The sequence below is a fragment of the Ptychodera flava genome, chromosome 2 (assembly GCF_041260155.1).
Source record: "Ptychodera flava strain L36383 chromosome 2, AS_Pfla_20210202, whole genome shotgun sequence".
Taxonomy (NCBI): domain Eukaryota; kingdom Metazoa; phylum Hemichordata; class Enteropneusta; family Ptychoderidae; genus Ptychodera; species Ptychodera flava.
This window is the reverse complement of record NC_091929.1, coordinates 32,457,667-32,477,517: the sequence shown is the minus strand read 5'-3', so window position 1 is coordinate 32,477,517 and position 19,851 is coordinate 32,457,667.

Below are 19,851 nucleotides of genomic sequence, written 5' to 3'. Positions count from 1 at the left end.
ATAATTTTTGAGTTACACCCATCAAGCATATCTTGTTGGAAAAACAACTGCGTTAGTGTTTCAGAGATATGATATTTATGTGGCTTCCTTATTCGCTGCGTTTGGTAGGAGAGGAAACATTATCCCTTAAATGTATATTAAAGAGGGATCTACGGCATACCATATATATCGACGCACCCCATAAGTCTCAAGAAGATACACTCTTTTAATGTTTTTTTACTTCTCTATTGCATTAAGTTCTTTCAAATGATATATAAATACCTTGTAAAAATTGTTTGGAGGAACATGAACTTAATTATTGGGTTTGAAATTAAGCAAATTTTACAATTTACATTTCATGTCCGATATAAAATCTAATCGATGTGTGAATATCGATTTATCCCCATTTAGTTGTATACAAATGGTAAGGGGATTATCTGCGCTTTCTAAGAATGTATTGTTTATGGTACTTTTTTGTTTTTGTTTCCGACTAGCGGTAAATATGTTACCCCTAACCCATTCCTATTTTACTACTGAGGGCGTGACAGCCCTTCACAAACAAGTCGTTACACTCTCACACACCATCAGTTAAATGGAAAATAAGCAGATTATGACAGCTGAGAATACTAGCTGACAGAAAATCATAGTGGGTAAAATGCCTTAGAGGGGATGATTTCGATACCCTGGCCAACGGCCAACGGACTAACTGTTTTGAGCATATTATTCAAAAAATCACTTAAAATTGACACAAATTCAAAGGCTTAAGCTTTGTAACTTTCAAATATGCAACTTTTCCCAATAAAACTATACACGTTATGAAAGGCCTATTTCAGAGCTTTCATACAGTATAACATTTATATGGTTTCATAATTCATGGTTCAAGGCAGAACGGGAAACATTACCCCTACCCCTTATATTATAATTTGTTTTAAAAAAAACTTAAAATTGACACAAACTGAAAGGCATAAGCTTTGTAACTGTAAAATAGGGACTTTTCCCAATAAAACTATACATGTTTGGAAAGGCCTAGTTCAGAGCTTTCAAACAGTATAACATTTACATGGTTTCATAATTCATTGCTCGAGGCAGAAAGGGAAACATTACCCCTACCCTATATGTTGTAATTTCGTTCTTAAAAAATCACTTAAAATTGACACAAACTGAAAGGCATAAACTTTGTAACTTTAAAATAGGACTTTTCCCAATAAAACTATACATGTTTGGAAAGGCCTATTTCAGAGCTTTTAAACAGTATAACATTTATATGGTTTCATAATTCATAGCTCGAGGCAGAAAGGGAAACATTACCCCTACCCCATATGTTGTAATTTCGTTCTTAAAAAATCATTTAAAATCGAAACAAACTGAAAGGCATAAGCTTTGTAACTTTAAAATATGGACTTTTCCCAAATAAACTATACATGTTTGGAAAGGCCTATTTCAGAGCTTTCAAACAGTATAACATTTATATGGTTTCATAATTCATGGCTCGAGGCAGAAAGGGAAACATTACCCCTACCCCATATGTTGTAATTTCGTTCTTAAAAAATCACTTAAAATCGACACAAACCGAAAGGTTTAAGCTTTGTAACTTTTAAATATGCAACTTTTCCCCATAAATCTATATATTTTTAGAAAGGTCTGATGCAGCACTTTTAAACAATGTAACATTTTTATGGTTTTATCATTCCTGATTCGAAACAGAAAGGGAAACATTACCCCTACCCCTTATGTTACACACGGATATATGGCCTACCACGTAATAAGAAAACAAGCTCATGCACCCACTAAATCTCAAGACACATACTTTTAATGTTGTTTTTCTTGTTTATTGCACTGAGTTCTTCCAAAAAATATATAAATACCTTATGAAAAATTGTTTGGAGGAACGGGAACTTAATTATTGGGTGTGAAATTTAGCAAATTTTACGATTTACGGTTAATGGCCGATATAAAGTCTAATCGACGTTCGAATATTAATTTAATCCCTATTAAGTTATATATCAATGAAAAGGCCATGATCTTGGCTTTCTAAAAATGTAACGTTTATAGTATTTTATTGTTTCCGTTTCCGTCGAGCGGTAAATACGTGACCCCTACCCCATTGTTGAAATCCAAGATGGCGGCCAAGATGGCGGCAAAGATGGCGCCAAATGAACCCCATGGGACACGATTTGATTTTGGGAACATCAAAATTCATTAAATATAGACCCTAAGGATTACAAAAATGTAGGTTAAAAAAATACATCCATGGGGTGCATGGGAACCCTACCTTCCGACCCGACTATTTACACTAATATCAAAGGGAATCATAATTGAAAAAAGTATGGATTGTAAAAATTAGGTCCATTGTTTTGAAAATATACCATTTAACCCTGCAGGTTTACAGGTTTGCCTAATGAGTCATCATGGATCCTTGGACCTATCTTTGGAGAGTATAAATGGTTTCATACTCATACCTTGTACGTAACATACAATGGTTTTGAAGTTGATAATGAAAAGTGTTGATTGCATTACCTGCATAGAGTCCTGAGACAGATGGGTAATGGAAAAAACTGACTACCGTCTACTCTTTCCATGAACTAATCAGTGTATGGTAAATAATTTAGAATTAGATATTTAAGAAGCGTATTACTACCTCAAGTTGGTGAGGACATGGTTATGTTTACAGACACTATCTTAAGTATTGATCATCAGGCACACATCATGTCAATACATGGCACATTGTAACCATGAGACTAATTCTCAGTGCCAGCCAAGAATCAATGTAATGCACCATATTTGTAATTTGTGTCCAAGAAAATGATTCCAACAAAACAAAATATAAATAAATTGAACATCAATATTTTTAAAAAACATTTGTCATGATTCTTTGTTGCTGTGTCCGGTATTACACCAGTATATGAAAATTCGATTGAAAATTATTTTCACAACGCCTGTAAATTGCTTTATCTGATTTTAAATTCCAAAGAAACCCATATGCTAACTGTAAATAGGAGGTATATTGTTTCCAAAATTGAAAGATACTATTCTTACCCTGTACTGGGTTAATAGAGATATAGTTAATAGACATTCCATAAACACTATGTGATTTATGTATTCATACTTGTTGGCATCTTGAATATATAATTTTGAAATATTGATGGAAGACAGTAATTGTGTTTTTGGATCAGTGATGAAAACTTTTCACATGTCACTATAACCAAGTGAATATTGTGTTTATTTTAACTTGTTTGATGTATAGAGACAAAGATTTATTACACCAGATGAACTTGAAGAAACGAGATCGCTCGTTTAAGAATTCATGTGTGATATAACGAGTGAAAGGATATCATTATTTTGATTCTCTTCTACCTATGAGCCTTGCTGGGTCTCCAATGCAAATTTGGTATGTTTGTTGTTTGCCTACCTCATCTAAAGGTTCATAGTTTTGATTGCAATGCTCTGATACAATGACCTTTAATCATAACTTGGCTGTCATCTGCCCCTGTAAGTTAAATGTGTATATACTAGATTATACTATATCGTCTGTAATTGTTTTTCTTTTGTATACTTGTGGGTCCCTTTTAGACTGTAAGTGCTACTGAACAATTTTTCTATGCTTTTATTACATCATGCATCAATATTTATTACACTCTCTCTTGCATGAGCTTCCAAAGATTGAATGATGAGATTTCATTTGTTAAAAACATAGCTGCAAGAATTGTAAAAATATTCCAATGTCTGTTTTCATCCCGCACCATTCCAGTATCAGTTGTTGTGAATACTGGTTACACAGTAAATTATTGTTAAGATTTTAATTCTCAGCTCTAAGTGTATCTGTGAGCTTGTTCCAAATCATCTCTCATATCCTATCTCATTCTATGACCAAGGTCATAACTTAAAGGGACATTATCGCTATCTTTTGACCCTTATTTCACCAATACTGTTGCAAACAAGTAGTTGATGATGTTGTTTTAAGTGGGCTACTGCTAACCTCTGACCCAAGGTTTTTCTACACAGTGTAGGCAAAATTGGATGGAAGTTTCTATGGTCGACCATTTTTAGACATCTTTCAATAAATTCAACAACATCAGCAACTACTCGTTTGCAACAATATTGGTGAAAAAAGGGTCAAAAGATAGCGATTATGTCCCTTTAAGGTCAGCAGATCAGTCAATATTTTTACTCTCCTGATGTGGTTTTGCTCTTAAAAACTGAGATGTTGATCTTGTCATGTATTGGTATTTTTTTTTGTTCAGCATCCAGGATCACAATATCATTTGGATATTGACGCTTTATAATTACTGTTACCATTGTTATATAGTACAGAGATCCATGAACTTGCGCAGCTTTTGAGGGATACTGAAGTTATTTTGACAAGTGATGTGGCAGTATTTTTCACTAATGAAACAGTTCAGAAGGAACAACAATACACTGATGCACATCTTATATTTGAAATTTTACTTCACAAGAAAACATGTTGTTAAATTACAATAGGTTGATTAATGTTATACAAAAAAGTATACATTTCAGTTTTTAATGGAATAAATACTCAAAGAGAACTCAATTGTCAAAATGCTGACAAAAGTGATTTCAGTTAGTTTGGCACAATAAATAACATGCAGTTAATATGATTTTATATTAGGAGAGAAGTGTTTAAAAAAAATATAGCTGGAAGACCTTGTTTATTTCAATTTGCATATCAATAATGAGTTCATACAGTCTGTTAAAAATACCAGTTTATCACAAGTGGTTATAGTCTGAAAAATTTGATTTTGATCTCTGAGAGGCAATAGTGCAATGAGTTTGGTATAAGAAATATTTCTTCAATGTTATTCGGGTGTATAGGGGAAACAAATATCAAAGATGACCTTCATGTAAATAAAAACACAGGTATTACTTTTGTTGTTTGCTAATTTGCGTATCAACTTGAAAGAATACACTTTATTTTTTCACTGGCAACATGGAATACAGCTATGCATATGTAATTCTTCTTCTTCTTCTTCTTCTTCTTATTATTATTATTATTATTAATATTATTATTATTATTATTATTAAGTGAGAGTTTCATTGATATCCATTCAATCCAACAGGGTTCTGATAAGCATTTTATGTATACTCTTGTGAGTGGAAATATATGAATTAAAGCAGTATCTTGAAAACTAATGTATATAATGTCTGTGCTTCAGTTTTAACAGGATATTTGATAACTACCAGCTTGTCTGCCGTGATTTCATTTGCAAAGTCTTTCTATATCAACTCATCCAATTATGTGTTGTCCATAACATAATCAAGGCAGGTTGTTAAACTCCATGGTGGTAAGCAATTAAAATTATACAAGCTTGAGTCAAGATGATGCCAAACTTGCCACATTATGAACAATATTGACAGTATGACATACAAGCACCTCATAACATTTATTCAAGAAATAGACATTTGTAACGTCAATAAAATTATTGTTATTATTACTCGTCCATTAACTACTAGCCCTCATATGACTAGCCAGTCAATTACATCTCACTCACAATTAAATATACACTGACACCCTCCCACTTGAGCATTTCAAAAACAAATTGCCCTCCCCCCTCTAACTGTCACTTATTACATAAATTTCATTATTTGATTTCTAAAATAAGATTTTGTCAGTTTATTGAGCATTTCATTCCAAACATTTATCTCAAAGCAGATTTTTTCTATTTGTATATCATTTTCTGTCGATACCACAAAATCTCCCCAAGGTAAGCCTGAAATTCCCATTTGTCCCATTACTTGGTAGTAGTATTGATGTGATTTCTTTAAGCTGTAAATCCCACCCTCACATTTCAGATAAATACATTTTGTGTATGAGGCTGGGGTAGAACACTTGATCTCAAGTGTTCCTAAAGGTGACAGTTGACTTGGGTCATAAGCAATCCTATCTGGTGATGAACCCAAGAAAGGTACATCGGGATGAATGATAAAACCACACAAATACACATTTACATTTTTCTTATTTGCATAGATAGTCTGAAGCTGCCTGTGCTTTATGTTCTATGCCATATTTCATTGATACTGTCTGTATGTCCTTTGTTGATGTCAGTCTGTCAACCAGTGCATCAAAGTCTCTTTTACAACATATTACATCTTTGAATTTAGATGAAGTGATTCGGGACTTTCTCAGTTTATGCCATTCTGGGCAATCACTCTGCCGTCTTGTTAGTGTTTCAATTTCATGGCACTCTTCTAAAGACACTTGAAGACCATGAAAATACTGCTGTTGGGAGGCACTTAGAACAAAATTATAATGAAACTGAATATGGTAATTATTAAGGGGTAATTTAGGAAAAGGTAACAGTAGGGGGAGTTTTATTATTGATCCGTCAGATTCTGGTTTTGGTAATTGATATGAAAGAACACTGCCCATTACTACATTTCCATATGAAGTTTCTATCATCTCTAAATTATCAAAGCTGTGAGGAAGAACTTGAAGAAGTTGTACAGATTGATGAGATACAGACATAGATTTGTGTAAATTAGACATTAAATTAAAATCAGGAAAATCACTATTGACTGGATTGTACAAAGTACTCTTTACACATGAATTAGAACTTTCTGACTTTGGCTTCGTGAATTTAACGCTGGTTACATCCCTGGGTTTAATTCCATGAGTCCTCGGTGGTACATGCCATTGTTGAGGTGCTGATGTTCTGCAGACTATCTCTGATATGGATTTGAGTCCCATGGTCTTATAGTGGGCTATCTGGTAGAGCATAGCGGATATGTGATTGCACATGCCCTTGCCTGCTGTACAGGAACACAGATGGTCTCTCATGAACTTATCATTCAACAAAGTGATCTGTAAAATAAAATTACATAAAATTCAATGAAATTGTATGATCAATCAAAGAGATGTATAACTTAAGTTACTAGTTTAAGAACAAATGACACGATTCATGTGGCTGTTGTCTTTTTCAATAGTTTTATCCATCATAAAGTGATAGTTTTACACCTTTTTAGTGTTTGAGAAAGTCTGATTTGCATGTACTTTCTACTGATTGTTAATGAATTAGATGTGTCAGTGTGTAGCTAGTGTGGTTGGATTGTGATTTAATAGCAGCTATCATTTAGAAGAATTCAATCAGTAAATCAACTAGTTGGATTTTGATCAACCACTGCTATCATTTTTTAAAATTATTTCAATCTTTCAATCAATTAGTGCTGAATATTCTACCCAAAATATTGATAAATGTTATACATCAAGATTGTTAACATATGATTGTCACCATCAAGATCAGTCTTGTTCAGTTGTATTCACTTACTGTCAATTTATGAGGTGGGTCATTCTTTCTCATGCAGCGAAAGCAAAAACACTTCAAGTGACACCCTTCTTCAAAGACTCTAACTGAAATTATCAAAGGAAAGAGAAATAATTAAAGAGAAAATATTTCCAAATGCTCACTCTGTCTCCAATTCAAAGATTTTTGACCAGTTTTCAGTCACAGTGTTGAGAGGGCAGTTAAAGGCACATCAGCTGCAGTTTTTGACATTATTTTCATGATTTTATTTTCAGATTAAAATTAGAAATGTTCTTCCTCAGAGATTTTTACTCAAGTATAATTATCCACTGAGTGTGACTGCATGGGGAAGTTTCAGTAAGACAAATAGTAAATGGGTGCCGTACAAAAATATTATGAACAGCGTAAATGGCACATGTACACATTTGAATCTTTAAAAATACAACATAGTGCAACCAACTGAAAGGATGGGAGAGTATTCACTGCACTCTAACATACAATACTCCGCTTTTCACATACATGTAATAAGGCAAGATTCTGAATATAGCGGGAAATTTGACGTGAAAAAATATGTTCAATTTCTTGCCTCTACTACCACAAGTAGATGTGGTCAAGCCACAATTACTGACTTGGTAGATTGAAATGAATATCCGAGGAAGTTGGAGGCACTTTAAAGGCTGGACAAATATCAGTTTTGAGGCTCATGGTAATAGTGGCAGTAGCTCATAGGCCTGTAGTTGGCTGACAATGCAGATAATCATGTTGATATTTGTTATCACATACATAGACCCAGTTATCCCTATAGTATGACGTCACACTATAGGTATATGACTACGATGAATCCATATTCCACATGTGGTGGATATGGAACCCGGACTACTTTTAAAACGTAAACAAAAATCAGTTGTTCAGAAATTATTTTCAAATCTCTGAAATGCAAAAGTGGGAGGGTAATGAAACATAAGGAAATATGGAGTATTAAAATATATGTGTAGAATACAAAATACCGTCGATACTAGAATTTTTATGAATTTGTGTTTCTTTGTCGTTGATTTCGATTGAAACGTTTGATTTGTACACCGCTGACATTTTAACGGTATGTTACCGGCATTTTGTGTTGTCCACCTCGTCAAAATTGCCCTTCTCGATGTCCATCAAACAATATAATAAGCATAGCCGATAACCCAAGACACGTACCAATCATCCCTACAGCAGTAAGAATGTTTTCTGAAGCAACATTGACGGGTTTCAAGACCAACATCACTATCAATGCTGCCGCGGCAGTCAGCCAGTCGAGCCCCCGGGGCGAGCCGATGAAGCAAAGAGCCGTACATTATTTCTGACAGCAATGACGATACTCCGGACTTGAGACTCATCAGAAGAAAAGCTATTATATTTTTCAAGAGCGACGAGTTCACAATGTTATCAGTGCATTTAAAGGTGCAAGCTATTGTTTTGTCCATGCATATTGTGCATCACGTTTCCTGTATTGTACCTTGTTGTTGAACTTCTGTCGTCTCGCGTCTGAGCTAAGAAAGACTGGTTGCTGGTATGTTGTCTTACCGATTGAGTAAGAGCCGAACACTGTTCTCCATTATATTTAAACACGCTCATTTTATTCGTAAAATATTAAACATAAAATTGACAATTTCGTAAAACATAATAATTGTTAATTTTGAAAATTTCATACAAACTTTGCAAAGCAGAATTATTTGAATGATGTTCGAATATTGACAAAAATAACCTGTTTTCGCCAGCCGCGGCAGAGTATCGCGACGTCCCGCTTGTACGTCCAATAATTTTATGAATGAAATTTCACAAAAATTGATGTTATAATAAGTACCAATTAAATACCTTGCATTAACAATCCATAGTCTTTCCTATTTCCGCTTGGTTCGCACAGAAAAAGCCCTACGAGAGACGCTAATCATCCATAGGAGCAGCCCCGACATGTTGAGCTGACCGCAGTCAAGTCAGCTGTGACCCAGCCACGACCGCATAACACAAGCGTATGAATTCTTGTAAAATACCCCCTCTCGTTTTTTTCCCAGTAATAATCATTCCTGGAAGGTTTATTCACGGAAAACTGGGTCTATGCATGTGATAAATATATAATCCCCCCCGTATTCCTCACTCGTGTGTCTGCGTCGCGGACTCGTGATTCCCCGTGTAGCGGCTGTATTCCCCTCGCCTGCGGCTCGGAGGGATACGGCCGCTACACGGGGGGAATCACTCGTCCGCGATGCAGCCACACTCGTTCGGAATACAGGGGGATTATATATAATTATTTTATCATTTTACGTTGGACTGACCAGATTCAATACATGGTTGAGCGAACGGTATTATGGGGCACAGGCCAAAATCTATGTACAGTTTACATCTAGAAAGAGTCAAATATATCATATATCAGGAGTTCCAGGAGTTCCAATTTCATAGAAGTTGTTCAGTTTGCTTTCTTGTATTATGGTTAATCATCTTTAGCGTAATACCAATCCAAGTTTTCAAAAATTAGAAATGATTCATCCTCATGCATAATTTAGATGTGCATGCAAATTTTATGCATGTCATTAGAAGAGTCAAAGTTCAGGCACAACACAATCTGGACCGGAAATATATACGCAAGTAAATACCAGTGCCACTGGGATTCCGCAACACACAACAAACAATAAAAATTCGCAATGTTACATATCGTGTCTGTGCCTACATACTACTTGGAGTTGGGTTGTAACTTTTACACACAGTGGGTTATGGATTGATCGTCACTTACCTTTCATATCGTGTACATAAGAGCTATTGAAAAACTTGTATCCTTTTCTAAGGTTATTCTTAGGGGTCTCTGACATATTTTTGACGATGAAAGTGACGTCTGTCATCGAAATTTCCGGTACGTCACTAAGGTTTCTTGTCCACGATGGGCAACTTGAACCCCGCCTTGAGTTTTGAGTGGGAGAGAGAACGTCGTCTGCTATTTTGAGAGCGGCCATCTTGCTAAAGTCATGGATGACAGCGTCCTTGACAACTTTACGTTAACAGCCTCGTTCTGAGTTTATTATGGCTGCCGCGTGAATAGGGTGTATTCCATTTAAGTACATTAATGCCGATTATCAAATGTCTGTAAATGCACAAATATGCTATTTTGTATTGAAAAAGTATTACATATTCTCATAGGCTACCAAGTATAGGGAATCAACATTTTCAACAGCAGATTATAAATTAAATCCAAATATCAAAATTTTGTACACATATGCTGATGCTATAAAATTGCAATCCACCTATAAATTCTGTCCAATCCCTTTGAGGGGTAATTTCAAAATTCTAGCAAGTCAGCAGGAGAAATTTGAACGTTAACACATCATGAATTTTTGAGGGGGATCATTTGAAAAAATCAGAGAATCTTTTTTATGGATTTAATGGCCCCTTTCAAATGTGTTTGTGAGTACAGCAATACTCAAGCAACGGGGGAAGTGTTAAGGGGGTGTCATCAATTTTTTGGTGGAATACGTAGGGGAGGGTTTACTTATTTTGACTGATGCACAGGAAGAATTTTCCAGCCCATTCCCGGCTATAATAAGTGAACGCTCCCTAACTCCCCAAAACTAGTCCAATTCTGCGATGGTGTATCCTCGTGAGGACGTACAATTGGGGCTATCCAAGCTGGACTTACGTGAAAAGGCAAGGGAGGAAGTTGAAGACATTTTGATATGTATTTCTTCTGAGGACCGCGACCATTACATAAGTCAGAAGACTGGTGCCTTTATTCGGAGACGTTTGCCATAGGAAGGAGAAAGAAATGAAACTGTGTATGGAAAAAAAACTTGCACTAAATGCAATGCATATTGAGGCTACCTTGCATGAAGGGCCTGCTGCCAATCAGACCAGAGCCTGAGGATGGTGGACTATGGGCCGTTATACAGACACATTACAATTCCAGCATAGCTAACTGTGACGTAGTGTCATGTGATTATTATTCATGAGCTGTCATTACTATTCATGAGGGCATGTTTATCTCTCTTAGCCCACATGTACTCAAGTCAGTCTCCAGCTTACCATCACTCTATGTACGAAGCTTATAGAGCTTAGTGTAATAAAGTAGCATCTTAGATTATATAGTACTCTCTGTTTCCAGTCGTCTTTACATCCCTTCATCATTGGAATACCAGCCTTGCCGGCGCCGACACACTACCACATAACCGTCAAACACCAACATAACCACGGTTATATCACATTGGAGCCAGCTTATGGGATTTTAACTCACATTCTCAAGACGGACTTGGAGGAAACCTGGTTGTAACGAAGCTTAACCTGTGAGTACTTCTAAGACAAATGAGCTGTGTGTAAGACACACTCGGAACTTTGTAAATAACTGTGTGCTACTAAAAGCTGAAAGACTCAGAACAAACGCTTCTGTGGTTGTGTAACCTGACTTTGCTACAAGCAGCAAGTTAAATATCTGCCGGAACTTTGGAAAGTTATCTGCAGGGGAGACTGTCGTCATTTTATGTATGCATTAGCGTGGTAATGCATAGCAGAATCTCCGATACCTGAGATAGCCCAGCAGGACTAAATTTGCTGATCAACTTAACACTGATTCAGACGTTGCCCTGTGGACGAAGCTGATAAACCAGAGACGGGAAGTTGGATTTTTGGAGCACTGTCAACCTAGAGGAGAACTCAACCATAAGCCAGTAGAAGTTTTATTTTATTTTCTTGTAGAGTAAGTTTTTTTGTGTGTTTTTACCTCTGGTTTTATGAGTACGCTCTCGAATTAAAGAATAAATAAAAAAAATAAGAAGCAAGTTCACAGAAGACGGACGACAATTAAGAAGACAAAAGATATTTTTTGTGAAGTGAACTTAATTGAACTCTGCTGTGGACACTGTCAATGAAGCAACCGGACTTGCTTTTTTATGACTTTGAAATTTCTCAAAATTCTGTGTACAGAGAATTTTCACAATCTTTTTGTTTCAGTGTTTAATTAAACTTTCAGTATACGCGGGAAGACACACCTGTTGACGCAAAAGACTGTAAATACAAGATAAACACTTATTGAAATAAAGTTTTGACAATCTAAAGATAGGTTGTTTTTCTGGGGTGAACGCCCCTTAACTAAGTACCTGTGCAAATTGTATGACAAGAAATTTGCATATCTGTGATTGTGCACTTGTGTATCTTTTCATTAGCAGTGAAAAACAAAGATAAGAAGCCGTGGGAAATACTATCATTCAGTTGCATTCAATTAAGAAATTTACACTGACTGGGTGGGGTCAACACACTTTGTGGTGATACCATTGCATTCTAGGGGTGACAAGGTAGTGTATTTCTCTTACTACAGCCGTGTGCTAGTAATGTGAATGAGTATGTCCGATACAGAGGGTGAAGTAAGCTTTCCCAGTATGACAGAAAGCCAAGGCCCGACAATTAAAAAAGAGCCTATTGATGATTATGGCACAACAAGTGGTTTAAGTGGAAAAGAATTAGCTGAAAACCTGTTGCATCAAAAGGAAATTCTTCAGCTCAAATTGAATCTGTATAAACAAGAGCAGGCAAATCATGCGCAGCATTTAGAGAGAGAACGCATGCGTATAAATGCAGAAAAACAGAAATATGAGCAAGAAAAACAATTTCGTAAACTTGAACTAAATTAATGAAGAAGGCAGTTCAACCAATACTCCTTGTCTTCTAATGATCTTTATTTAAAAATACCGACGTTTCGGCAACACACAAGTTGCCTTCTTCAGGGCAACAGCTGACAAATAAAAATGAGCACAAATAGAAGTAAAAATTGGGCTGGTAAAACGTAAACTGAGAGTAAAAACGAAATAAATGAGAATTACAATACTTGTGAAAACTGGAATTACAGTGAGTGAAAAAACCACAAGAGAGCAATACCTGTTGAGGAATTGCCAACTCTCAGTGAAGCGGAAGAAAGTGATGATGACTTCGATCAGGAAGTAGAATCATCTGATGAAAGTAACAGTGCTTCAAAACACATTGAAAAGGTCAATGAAATCCAAGAGGTAAATGGATCATGTGACGTAACACTATGATTCACTTGGTATCTCTAGATTGTTTGATGAGGATAATTTAAAGGATTGGAAAGCGGATGATGTAAACAGTGAGAGTGAGTATAATGATACCTCCCATGATGCATCAGCCCTTAATGATCGTTTGATGAGACTTCATCAGATCTGAGTGACATCAGTGATGACGAGGAAAGTGATGATGTCACTTCTAAAGTGTCCATGAATATTTCCACTGGATTATAATGTCAGCAGGAATATGCTGAAATATTACGATTAGATCGGGATAAGTTAAGAGAACTTCAATCGGCTGACCCACTCTTGCAAAGGTGCGAGAGCATGCAGATGCAAATCAATCGTCGGAAAATCAAACTGGATTTTTCTGGCATGAGAAATTATTGTATCGTAAGTGGATTTCTTCACATGAGGTGCGTGAAGTTAGACAAATTGTAGTACCGGCGGAATGTCGACATGCATTGCTAAGAGTGTCACATGACATACCTCTGTCAGGACACCTTGGCATTGAAAAGACTAAACAAAGGCTGCTACAATACAATTATTGGCCCAATATTTTCAAGGATGTTGCAGAATACTGCAGGACTTGTAGTCCATGTCAAAAATCTGCAAGACGGAGAGCTTCTGAGAAAGCGCCTCTTGTTTTGATGCCTATTATTAATACACCATTTGAGTTAATTGCAATGGACATTGTGGGTCCCTTGAAAAGAACTCGACGTGGAAATAAGTTTATTTTAGTCATCGTGGATTATGCAACTCTGTATCCAGAGGCTTTGGCTATGCCAGACCAGGAAGCCGAGACGGTTGCGACAGCGTTGATCGAAGTTTTTAGTCGGATTGGACTACCTGCTTAAATTTTGACAGAAAAGGGTACAAACTTCATGTCACGCCTTATGACTGATATGTGTGCGAAGTTGAAGATCTCAAAAATTCGAACGTTCCCATATCATGCACAAGGCAATGGATTGACTGAACGTTTTAACAGAATGCTTAAGGCAATGTTACAACGTTTCGTAGCGGAAGACCGGAAGGAGTGGGACCGATATTTGCCGTACCTTCTTTTTGCGTATAGAGAAGTACCGCAAGCGAGTACCGGTTTCTCACCTTTCGAGCTAATGTATGGTCGAAGTATAAGAGGACCACTCGCTGTGATCAAGGATCAGTGGACTGAGAAAGGTTCACATGAGGAAAACTTAGCACAATACGTAATAATGATGCGAGAAAAATTGTCAAAAAGAACATGGAAAAAGCCCAGGCACGACAAAAAAGTGGTACGATAGGGAAGCAAGGAAATATTCTTTTAAGAATGGTGATAAAGTATTTGTACTCTTACTCTCCTCCACACATAAGTTGAGTGCTCAGTGGTAAGAATCATTCACTGGGTCACGGAAAGTCTCAAACATTGACTACAAAATTGAGTGAGGTGGCCATAGAAAAGCGAAGCGGGTTTATCATATCAACATGCTGAGAGCATGGAAAGAGAGAAATAAACCGGTGTATTTTGTTGACCCTGTTGACGCTGTGTGCAACAAGGACTTAGAAAACTCTATGTACTACACACCGGAGGATCAGAGCACAGAGACTTGGAGAGATGTAGTAATTGCAGATTCGGTAACTGCGGATCAGCGTGCGAAACTGTTACGCTTACTGCAAGAGTACAGTGATGTTTTAACTGATGTACCCAGTTGTACTGATCAGGTAGAACTATACACTGCAAGATCCGAGGTGCAAACTTTTTATAGACTACCCCCTCGCTACGTATTTAAGTGTTGCGAGTGTAGCGAAGGCTAGGAAAACAAGTCTAATTGCAGTGAAATATATCAATGCGCAGCCTGTTTAAGATGGGACTATTTACACATAGAGTGTCTGGTATGGAACAGTTAGATCTTCCCATCAATTTACATATCGTGAATAATTATCCCTTTCATTAGAGAAAGAAAGTTGAGATTAGTAAAAGAGAGAGGGTGCCCGGAACTTTGTTTAAAGGTTGCCAGGGACCCCTACGAATAATATAAAATCTATACTAGGGTACGTTGGCGATAAATGAAAGTTAAAACATGATAATTTTCAATATATGTTGAGGTGATGCATATAGAAATTCTGGATGGATACAGCAGTAATTGTAAAAGAAAAGTCGCGTCGAACCCGTCTTTTTCGTAAAATGTATCGAAATTTAAAGTTAAATAAGTTACATTGGTCACTATCAACTCTTACTCGCCAGAGAGACACCAATCTTGTAGCGTAGTTAAGAACGTGTAGCGAGGTGTAACCAAGTCTAGGAGTAAAATTTGTGAAAATTGGAGAAGGGGGTGTAGCGAACTGTAAGATGGTCACTTTTTACTCGCCAGAGAGACACCAATCTTGTAGCGTAGTTAAGAACGTATAGCGAAGTGTAACCAAGTCTAGAAGTAAAATTTTGTGAAAATTGGAGAAGGGGATGTAGCGAACGTAACGAAGTGTAGCGAGGTGTAAGGGGCTGTAAGATGGTCACTTTTTACTCGCCAGAGAGACACCAATCTTGTAGCGTAGTTAAGCACGTGTAGCGAAGTGTAACCAAGTCTAGAAGTAAAATTTTGTGAAAATTGGAGAAGGGGGTGTAGCGAACGTAACGAAGTGTAGCGAGGTGTAATGGGCTGTAGGATGGTCACTTTTTACTCGCCAGAGAGACAGCTATGGTGTAGCGTGTTACGACGTTTAACCGAGACTAGAAGTTTTTTTCTTTTTGAAATTGGGGAAGTAACCTATTCTAGAGATTTATTTTTCCGAAAATTGGAGAAGGGGCTGAGCGTGTGTGGGTTTTTTCTTCATGATAATTCAAGTAATCAAACAAAAGGTTACAGAGTGTTTTTATAAATTTGTAAGAAATTACTCGAGCATTTTCCGCCTGAAACCTTTGTCATAGTCTTCCAAATTGGCGCAAAAGAATTAATTATTCACCCTCACGATACGTTATCTTTTTTGGACGCGATAAATCCTGCGCAATTCTTCTCGAATTGGACTTTATAATACTGGCGTCACTAAATACCAGCAGTGTTTCGACAACATTGTCTTACTGGTTTACACATTTAAAAATTCAGCCAGTAACCTATCTCTCTCATGGAGGTATTCTGTGTACTACAATTGTTGTTGATGGCGCTGTTGATCGGCTGCCCCTTTTATCTGCTCTCGGGTTTTCAGCGATTTTTAATATTTTCCGTCGTGGTTTTACGCTAATTTATTTCATCCAGTGGTTTTAAGTATCCTGTTACCGTTCTGTCCAGAAGAAGACGTATTTCATCGTTTCCAGAGACTGTCCATTGTGATTTCTTTCACCAGTTGCAACGCAGTTTCCCGGTTCAACATGGCAGCGAGCCGAGCTACACTATTACGTCATAGTCTTTGTTCATCACTGCGCAAAAACTTTCTTACGTCCTTTCAAACCTCGGGCCGAAAAGCTGGACTGAAACATCCGAAACCAGTACACAATATTCCTACCATCATAACGTCTGAGCGAGCTCAACGATGCCTGAAGAAAACTTTTCGACCAAGTGCACTTCTCCAGGTAGATTGTCATGATCGTGCATACGGTGAGCCCAAAGCTATTCAAAGTCTCATTACACACCGTACTATGCAACCAGCTGTGGAGAGACGAATTCCAGTCCTATTGAAAATCCCAAAGTTGTCGACTTGTTTGCAAAATTACGACTGAATGCTGCCGTTTGGAATTCTCGCTCAGTAACTGGAAAAATTGGTGCCATTGCAACAACCCTGATTAACGATGATTTGGACATTTTCGTTCTCACCGAAACATGGCTCAAGAATCAAGCTGACCCTGCAATCGCTGAATTCAACTCGGCCATAAGCGGATATTCTATTCACCACCAGTCTCGCTCTAAACGTAGAGGAGGCGGCGTCGCCGTAATTGCCCGTTCTAATCTACGTGTTACAGAGAAACGAGCCGGTTCATACCAATCTTTTGAGTGTTTGGACGTCATGTTTAAATCATCTAGCCAGTCTTTACGTGTTATTACCATCTACCGCCCACCGAAATCGCAGAAGAATAATTCAACCGTCAACGAGTTTCTTGCTGAATTTTCCACTCTACTTGAGTCCGCTGTACCGTCGCCCGGCTATCTTGTCATTGCTGGCGATTTTAACATTCACCTTGATGATCCGAACTCGACCGACACAGTCAAGTTTATGAACCTGTTGCACTCGATGGGGTTACATCAACATATTCTCACACCGACGCATAACAAGGGCCATGTTCTAGATCTCCTGATTACACGTTCGACAGATGGGCTTGTTCAATCGGTGGATGTATCAAACTTTATGAACTCTGATCATAGTCTCATACGGTTTGATCTTAATCTTCGACACACTGCACCCAAAAAAGTGAGTATTTCGCGTCGCAATTTCCGAACTGTTAGCATCGACGTCTTTCAAGATGAAATCTCTACGAAGTTGTCCACTTACCCACTAGATTTCGACGCTGAAGCCATATCTACATTTTATTGCGACACCATTACTGAGATATTAGACACTGTAGCGCCCATAAAGAAGAAATTGGTGGCTGAAAAAGTACGTGCTCCATGGTACCGCGAAGAGCTACTGATGTTAAGAAAGAACGTGAGACGGCTTGAGTCAAAGTATCGCTCGACAAAGCTTGAGATTGATCGGCAGATTTTTTGATAAAGCGAATCGAATATCTTCGCCGCTGTGACGAATTAAAGGCTGACTACTACCACCCGCTCGCATCCAAGAGGCAGATGACAAGAAGTTGTTTAAGATCGTCTCTGAGTTATTTGATACGAAAGCTGTCAACGCTAATGCTCTACCCAGTGAGATTCAATTGAAGGAACTACCATCTAGATTCCTGAGCTATTTCAACTCCAAGTTGCCAAACTTCGTGAAGGCCTCATTAGTTACAGTACCGACACCGGCAACACCTTACCATCTCATAATTTACCAACTTTCAGTGAGGTGTCCGTGCATCAGGTTCGTACTCTTATTGAGCGGGCAGCTCCAAAATCCTGCGATCTTGGACATTCTCCCGACAAACTATATCAAGAAATTCGCCTGTGTTCTCGCACCGTTCATTACGCATCTTTTTAATGCATCACTAACATTTGGTGTCGTTCCCAATCATTTCAAATCTGCGATCATTCGACCATTGCTGAAAAACCCGGACCTTGATCCAAACAATCTGAAGAACTACCGACCTGTGTCAAATCTACCATTTCTTTCGAAATTACTTGAACGGGTTGTTGTCTTCGCAATTGAGCATTCACCTGGCTAACCATTCACTGTTAACCAAGTTACAAAGTGCGTATCACGCTCACCATAGCACAGAGACTGCCCTTCTGCATGTCCATAATGACATCATGCTCGCTCTCAACGAAAAGAAAGATGTTCTCCTTGTTATGTTGGACTTGTCTGCTGCCTTCGATACGGTTGACCATGATGTACTCCTTCACAGACTTCAATTCCGTTTTGGCATCACTGGTAAAGCTCTATCATGGTTCGGATCCTATCTCAACAATCGTAATCAGCGTGTTAGATAGACTCATTTACATCACCCAGTACAAATATGACATATGGCGTCCCCCAAGGTTCGGTTTTGGGACCAATTCTCTTTACACTGTATACAGCGCCACTTGAAGACATCATTGTCAAGCATGACTTCAACTCTATGTTGTATGCGGATGACTCGCAGATTTATGTCGTGTGCAAGAGACCTGATGAAGTTCAAGTTTCTCTTGAGCTATGCGTAGATGAAATTCGCAGGTGGATGAGATCCAATATGTTGATTCTCAACGACAATAAGACAGAGGTGATTCAGTTTTCGTCACGCCTGAGATCAGATGCGGTGAAAATTTCCAGCCTTAGGATAGGCGAGTTTGATATTGCCCCGTCCACTTCAGTTCGCAATCTAGGTGTTAAGCTCAACAACGACGGTTCTGCTTCTGATCATATTAGTCATGTCTGCAGGAAAGGTTTCTACGCACTATCTAGAATTGGCAAGATCCGCCCATTATTGGACAAACCTACAACGGAAAAGATGTTCATGCATTCATTACGTCTCAGCTTGATTATTGCAATAGTCTCCTGTATGGTGTTAATAAGACACAGCTGGATCGCCAACAATCACTTCAAAATGCTGCGGCTCGTCTCGTCTCCTGGACTCGGAAATTCGATCACATCACACCTGTTCTCATTGATCTGCACTGGCTGCCGTTGATGCTCGCATCAAATTCAAAATTTTGTTAACCACCTATAAAACCATTCATCGCTTCACACCACTTTATTTAATTGATTTACTTGAAATCTACACCCCAGTCAGAGATCTCAGATTAGCTGACTCTTTGCGGTTGGTGCCACCTCATGGAAACTTTAATAAGGCATACGGGCAGAGAGCATTCTCTGTTTGTGCACCTGCTCTGTGGAATTCGCTCGCTGCCGCCAGTGATTCGCAACGCCAGATCTGTGGACTGTTTTAAACGTCTTTTAAAAACTCATCTTTTTAATCAGTTCTATTGGTGATTGAGTTTTTAGGATCATCTTCTGTATGTTTTTAAGTGGGACTTTTTAACTAGGACTTT